We start from the raw sequence: 8176 nt of genomic DNA, 5'->3' as shown, positions 1-8176 counted from the left end.
GTATAGCCATTAATCACAAAAATCCTCAAAAATTTGCACAGACCATCATTACATTTAAAGCGAGAAAAATAGAAAAAAACTGGTGAGGTTTGGTGGTCACTTCGAGACTTCATATTTTGTAATCTTCCTTGAGCTTTCTAACACTTGTTTTCAGTTCCACTACACAATACAGAGACATCTAGTAGGCAATATTACACTGACCCATTAGGACAATGAATTTCAAATAGTGGGGCTGTGTCATAATTACTTAGGTGATCCACCTGTGCCCGCTCATTTGGCGCCATCCACCGCGGGTTCTGATTGGCTCCCTGACACTATTTGAAGCCAGTCCTGTCAGTCCCCTGTTGTCATTCCATCTGTGAACCTCAGTGTACACCTGGCAAGCCTTTTTCGACACTGACTCTCGCCGTTTTTGCTCCCGTCTGTCTCCGGCTACGACCCGTTTTGATCCTGACCACGTCTGCTCTCCCAACCCAGCTTACGACCTATTTTTGTTCCCGACTACGTCTACTCTCCAGTTCTGGCTTACGACTTGTTTCCGACCCCGACCACGCTTTGCTCTCCCAGTCCCGGCTACTGACCAGTTTTTCCGTCCCTGACACCGCCATCGCTCGCTACGGAAGGTCCACTTCCGTGTTTGGATCACAATCCGAGTAGGAGAGCGACTTGCTTCCCGCGTCCAGCGGACACCGGATCGTGGGCGCAGCGCTTCCTCTTTCCTTCGATGAAACTTGTGGTAAACGCTACGCAAATGGGTTCAGTTTCTGTTCTGGTCCTGACAGGCTGGCCCCCCTGGGTGAGGGTTGGAAGGTCAAAGCTCCGTCAAGGAGTGCCTCAGTGAACTTTTTTTTTTCCAATGAATCAAGTGCGATTGCACCTCCACTACACTAGGGAGCAATGACAATCTCATTGGCAGTGTTTTGTTTACATTTAACTTCCACTCCTCTAGAGCAGAGTTTAAGCATTGCGTATAAAGTGTAGATACGAAGTGGAGCAGACCCACAAGTGACCCCATGAGAAAATATATAACCCGGATAAGGGGACAGACTTCTTGGGGGGCCCGGTAAGATTTTTTTCTCCAGGAGGTTGGGGGCGGGCGAGGCGACGGATGGATGGATGGATTCCATTGGATTACATTTGATACTTAAGGGTTTTGCTATTTTATATGATTTTATAATCATTTTAGCATTGCTCATTTGTATATCATTGCTGCTAATTCAAATACTCATATTCATTTTTTCTTGTACAAGCAGAATGGCCCAATTGCCAGGCATTCTCCATGGGCAAAGTTGTTGGGGCCAGGTTTTGTTGATTAAGCGCCAGTGAGCCACTTAGGAGTGCCAAAGAGCCGCATGCCCGCATGTACCTCAAGTGCAGTTTGTACACAATGTGGCAACCCGGGGAATCATAGGCAGGTTTTACAATTGGAAACACAACCAAGAGACCCAATTCCAGATTTGAACAGAAGGAGGTTTATCGACTACAACAAAATGGTCCAGGGAAATGGGGGATGAGGTCCAGAAAACAAAAGGTTCTTCTCCAATCAGGAGTAGTCTTCCTGTGGGAGGTGGCAGAGAAGGCAAACATTTAAAATAATATCAGGCCTACCTTCCGGTGTTTCTTTAAAGGTCAGGGTTGCATCCAGTCCAGACTTCTCTTCACTCTAAACTGTCATGATTACTGATGTGACTCAGCTGTGCCCGCTCCTTTGGCGCCAACTGCCGCGGGTTCTGATTGGCTCCCGATTACTATTTGAACCCAGTCCTGTCTGTACCCTTGTCAGTCTGTCTGTGAACCTCAGTGAACACTAGGCAAGCCTTTTTCGACCCTGACTCCCACCTGTCCCGTTTTTTGCTCCCGTCTGTCTCCGGCTTCGACCAGTTTTGATCCTGATCACGTCTACTCTCCCGTCCCGGCTTTCGACAACTCGCTTCCGACTCCGACCACGCCTTGCTCTCCCAGTCCTGGCTACCGACCCAATTTTTCCGTCCCTGACACTGCCATCGGTTGCTACGAAGATCGACTTCCGCGTTCGGAGCACCATCTGAGTACAAGAGCGACTTGCTAAACGCGTCCAGCAAACACCGGATCTTGGGCCCAGTCCCTGGGTTTTTGATCCTGACCACGTCTGCTCTCCCATCCCGGCTTTCGACCTCTTTTTGTCCACGATTACGTCTTCTCTCCTATTCTGGCTTACGACTCGCTTCCCATCCCGACCACGTTTTTGCTCTCCTGTCCCAGCTTTTTATGTCCCTGATACCGCCATCGCTTGCCATGGAAGATCCACTTCCACGTACCAGAGCGACTTTCCTGCCGCGTTCAGCGAACACCTGATCGTGGGAGCAGCCGTTTCTCTTTCCTCAAATAAAACTTGAGAGAAACGTGACGCAAGTGGGTCCTGTCTCTGTTCTGGTCTTGACATAAACAAAACTAAATTCCTCTTCTTGCATTCCCAAAAACGATTCGGCCACTAGCTGCTTACCCCAGAGTTTTGGAGAGACTGGTGCTCTCTCTTCCCCAGCTCTCTCTTACCCAGCTTGGGGATCGCTTCTCCATGGGCAGCAAAATGGGTTATTATTAGCAGATTGGGCTATGGTGGGACCACTGCCTGGAACCAATCGATTGCAGAGCGCGTACCGGAAGGTAACGGTGGGTCACAACTTCGCCCAACAGGTATCAGGAATCAGTACAGCCTGCTGGGACCTTGGGTTTCCACAACGAAGGCACATGTTTATCAATTTTGTTGGTATTTATTGGAAGTGCCTTGACACGAAACCTAGCCAAAAACACTCCCAGAGGCCTGAAGTACAACTGCAAATTTGGCGAAAATTGTTTCAGCTGTTTTGGAGCGTTTAGGCCACATACGAACACACACACACACACACACACACACGCAAACACAAATTAGGATTTATGTATACATAAGTTTAGAAGATTAGATTTCTGCACAAATTTCTTCGTAAACCATCAATCTGTGCAAAAATATAAAATATTATGTTATCATAAATGACTGGCGATAGCAGTTTTACAGAGTCTATTTACGACTTTGGAATGCGGAGAGCTGGCTTTTTGGAATCAGGAAACCAGGGAGACAATAAAATGTATTTGGCGAGACGAAGAGCAACAGGTAAGTATAACCTCAGAGAGAGAAAAATCTTGGAAGGAGCAGTGGTCTAAGGTAGATATTTACAATACCGGTCAGGACGGAATTCACAAGCAAAGCGCTGCTTCAACGGCCAGGCTTATCGGGTGAAAAAAATCACAGGTGGATTGTTCTATTCACAGCAGCAGCCAGCTATGCCTCGTGCCACATACTGCAAGGAAACAAAGAGAAGCACAGAAAACAAACCAGAACATAACAAAATATTGGGTCCCCTTGAACTTTGTGACCTTTTGCCACATTTCAGACTTCAAACATAAAGATATAAAACTGTAATTTATTGTTAAGCATCAACAATAAGTGGGACACAATCATGAAGTTGAACACACTTTAATGTATAGTTTAAACTTTTTTAACGAACAAAAAACAAAAAAGTGGGTGTGCAAAATGATTCAGCCCCTTTACTTTCAGTGCAGCAAACTCTGTCCAGAAGTTCAGTAAGGATCTTTGAATGATTCAATGTCGATCTAAATGACTAACGATGACAAATGGAATCCACCTCTTTGAAATCAAGTCTGTGTATAGATGCACCTGCACTGTGATAGTCTCTAGTTAAAGCGCAGAGAGCATCATGAAGAACGAGGAACACACCAGGCAGGTCCAAGATACTGTTGTGGAGAAGTTTAAAGCTGGATTTGGGTACAAAAAGATTTCATAGGCTTTACACATCCCAAGGAGCACTGTGCAAGCAATAATATTGAAATGGAAGGAGTATCAGACCACTGCAAATCTACCAAGATCAGGCCGTCCCCCTTAACTTTCAGCTCATACAAGGAGAAAAATGATCAATGAACTGCAGAGGTCTACAGCTGAGGTGGGAGAATCTGTCCATAGGACAACAATCAGTCATATACTGCACAAATCTGACCTTTGTGGAAGAGTGGCAAGAAGGAAGCCATTTCTTAAAATATCCATAAAAGGTGTCGTTTAAAGTTTTCCACAAGCCACCTTGGAGACACACCAAACATGTGGAAGAAGGTGCTCTGTTCATATGAGACCAAAATCGAACTTTTTTTGCAATATTGCAAGACGTTACGTTAGGCGTAAAAACAGCAAAGCTCATCACCCTCAACACACCATTCCCGCAGTCAAACATGGTGGTGGCAGCATCATGGTTTGGGCCTTCTTTTCTTTAGCAGAGACAGGCAATATGGTTGAAATTGATGGGAAGATGGATGGAGCCAAATACAGGACCATTCTGGCGGCAGTAGCTCAGGAGGTAGAGCGCTCGTCTTGGGATCAAGGGATCCCAGTTCGAATCCCGGCTTGTCCGTGTTACATGTCGAAGTGTCCTTGGGTAAGACACTGAACCCCTAATACCCCCAATAAGCAGGTTAGCGTCTTACATGGCTGCAATACAGGGCCGCTATTGGGAAATGTGAAGCAGACTGTAAAGCGCTCTGGGAAGTCATTGACTTGAAAAGCGCTATATAAATGCAGATCATTTAATTTCATTTCAATACCTGATGGAGTCCGCAAAAGACCTGAGACTGGGACGGAGTTTTGTCTTTCAACAAGAAATTGATCCAAAACATAAAGCAAAAGCTGCAATGGGATGGTTCACCAAAAAACATATCAAGGTGTTAGAATGGCCAAGTCAAAGTCCAGACCTCAATCCAATTGAGAGTCTGTGGAAAGAACTGAAAACTGCTGTTCACAAACGCTTTTCATTTAACCTAACTGAGCTCGGGCTGTTTTGCAAGGAGGAATGGGCAAAAATATCAGTTTCTCAATGTGCAAAACTTATAGAGACATACCCCAAGCGCTACAAAGTATTAACTCAATGGGGCTGAAACATTTTGCACACCCACTTTTTCATTTTTTATTTGTTAAAAAGGTTTAAAATATCTAATAAAGTGTGTTCCACTTCATGATTGTGTCCCACTTATTGTTGATTTGATTCTTCACAAGAAATTACAGTTTTATAACTTATATTTGAAGTCTGATATGTGGCAAAAGGTCACAAAGTTCAAGGGGGCCAAATAGTTTCTCAAGCCACTGTATAAATGACCTTAAAAGTTCAAATATTTGGAAATTTCTAACATTTTTCTTATTTTGCCTTGTACTCCATTTCAATATATATGTTTTTTTCAATTGCTATATTACTATATATTATTTTGTTTTATAATCTTCTGTCCTATGACTATCAATTTTAATATATTTTTGGGTGGATATAATATTGTTGGGCAGCACGGCGGCGCAGTGGTTAGCGCATGTTCATGTCTTGGGAACCTCCTGCTTGGGTTCAAATCCAGCTCCAGACTTCCTGTGCGGAGTTTGTATGTTCTCCCCGTGCTTGCGTGGGTTTCCTCCGGGCACTCCAGTTTCCTCCCACATTCCAAAAACATGCATTTCAGGTGAATTGGCCGGTCCAAATTGTCCCTAGGTGTGAATGAGCGAATGAGTTGCCTGTCCCTGTGTGCCCTGCGATTGGCTGGCAACCAGTTCAGGGTGTCCCCTGCCCACTGCCCAATGACTGCTGGGATGGGCTCCAGCACCCCCGCGACCCTACTGAGGAGAAGCGGTGCAGCTGATGAGATGAGACGAGATAATATTGTTGTTTTTTTTAAAATATTTTTATTAGAATTAAATTAAATTCTGCTGTGGAAAAGATGGACGAACCATAACTGAGATGCATTTGTAGTTAATGTAGTGCATTCTTTTCAATGCATCTCCACTCCCGTTGTCAACATCCACAGCATTTCAGCAAATAACTACAAGAAGAAATTTACCCCCATCCTCGATGTCTCGACGTATCGTTGCTTCTTCTCCACCTCTGCCTAACCATCACTCTTCCTCTCCCTCGTTGTCTTCATACCATGCTCTCACTTCTCATGTCATCACTTCATCATCTTATTTTCTTGTTCTCTATCTCTTACAATTACCTCACTCTCACCCTTGCTCATGGTTTGAATCAGCAGTGTGAGAGGCCCGCCAAGGCCCCTTTGAGAGGTACGGTATGGCCAAGAGAGAATCCATTTATGGCCAACTTTTATTGATAGGTGCGTGTCATATTCAAGTTTCAGTCATGCAGGTGACCCCAAAACGCTAGTGATTCGGCGATTGTTGGGCGGAAGACGTAAGGCAGCAGTCTGACGTCGAATGACAGGAAGCCAGAGATCAATACCAGTTGCACGAGCAGATATCGGACAGATGGGGTCGATACCGGACAGGACGGGACAGACAGGATTGATATCAGGCACTGGAGACCGATAAGAAGCTGGACAAGATAGACAGAAATGATACCAGACACTGGAGATCAAAATTAAACAGGACAAACTAGACGGGAACGCTACCAGACACTGGAGATTGATAACAAACAGAACAAAATAGCCGGGAAAGAAACTGGAGATCGATATTAAACAGGACAAAAAAAAGACGGTAACGATACTGGACAAGAAACACAGGCAGGAAACCGGACAGAGTCAAAACCCACGTCTTGCGGGTGCAGAAGTTCGTTGATGGATTGACAAAGCGTGAGTGAGAGCACTGATCTTAAAAAGGAGGAAGGCCAATCAGTCAAGCTGCAGCTGGCGCCAAATGGGCGGGGCCCATTGGTAACTGTGACAGTTTTCTATCATTTTCCTTCAAGGTTGGGTGCGTCATTTGAAGACTTAATGCTGCAATCATGACTTTAAGCCAGGGGATGGCGGCAGAGAATAACCCATTATTACATATTAATTGTTTGTGGATGAAAACGTTTCTTAGATGCGCTCAAATTAACTCTTACTTTTTTTTTCTTTTAGGGGGGTTGGGTTGGTGTTTGGACTCTACTAGAAGTGGGCCTTTTCTTACCTTTACCATTTTTGTGCTCCACTGACAAATCGGAAGAAAAAAAAATCGGCAGGAACGAGCATGACGTCTCTCTCCAGCACTCCACCAGCCCCCTTTCTTCAAACCTAATGTGTTCCGACCCGGACAAGGCTGATAAAAGTAAAATAAAATCAAATAGGAGCAAAACTAAGCATAAGGGCTCTTTGAACTCAGTTGGGCATTGTTAACAAATACTTAATAGAGAAAATATTTAGCTTTCGACTTTTTAAGGACACCTTAAACGATGCACTCCACCTTTAAAGCCCCAGTGTTTAATATTTGAACACTAGATGGTACTGCATTTGTCTAATGCGAACAAAAATCAGTGCCACATTGCACAGCATAGCAGCAAGTTGCCAGACAAACAGGGCGGCTGTCCTAGGTAGGGATTCTACTACGTGAAAGCAATACAAATTTCTCGAACTATATCTTTTCAAAATTAATAATTATATGATAGTACTGTTTTTTTTCCAAATACAGTGGAACCTCGGTTCTCGACCATATTCCGTTCCAGAACCCTGTTCGAGAACCGATTTGTTTAATCACCGAAATCATTTTTCCCATTAAAAATAATGTAAATCGTTTTAATCCGTTCCAACACCCTGAATGTTTACCATGAATGTTTACCATGAATGTTTAACGTAAACATGAAGCTAACCCAGGCTAATCGTACGTTCGCATTATCGTAATCTTCCGCACAAAAGATTACGCTAACATGAACGTGTAAAAATAAAAAAATCAGGTCGTTTGCAAGTCATTTAGCACCACAAGTGGCTAGCGCTTCATTGGAAAGAGGGCTCTGTTCCAACACCCTGAATTTTGGGCTCAGTTCCAACACCCTGAATGTTTACTTCGAATCATAAAGCTAACCCAGGTTAATCGTACGTTCGCGTTATTGTAATCTTCCGTACGAAAGATTACGCTAACATGAATGTGTAAAAATAAAAAAATCAGGTAGTTAACAAGTCATTTAGCACCACAAGTGGCTAGCGCTTCATTGGAAAGGGGGCTCCGTTCCAACACTCTGAATTTTGGGCTCAGTTCCAACACCCTGAGTGTTTACCTGAATGTTCAACGTAATCATAAAGCCAACCCAGGCTAATCGTACGTTCGCGTTATCGTAATCTTCCGTACGAAAGATTACGCTAACACAAAAGTGTAAAAAAAAAAGATAAAGAAAATAATTATGAATAGGATTTCTTA

The sequence above is a fragment of the Urocampus carinirostris genome, chromosome 7 (genome assembly GCF_059441175.1).
Source record: "Urocampus carinirostris isolate Australia breed hairy pipefish chromosome 7, RoL_Ucar_1.0, whole genome shotgun sequence".
NCBI classification, from domain to species: Eukaryota; Metazoa; Chordata; class Actinopteri; order Syngnathiformes; family Syngnathidae; genus Urocampus; species Urocampus carinirostris.
This window is presented reverse-complemented; position numbering follows the sequence as displayed.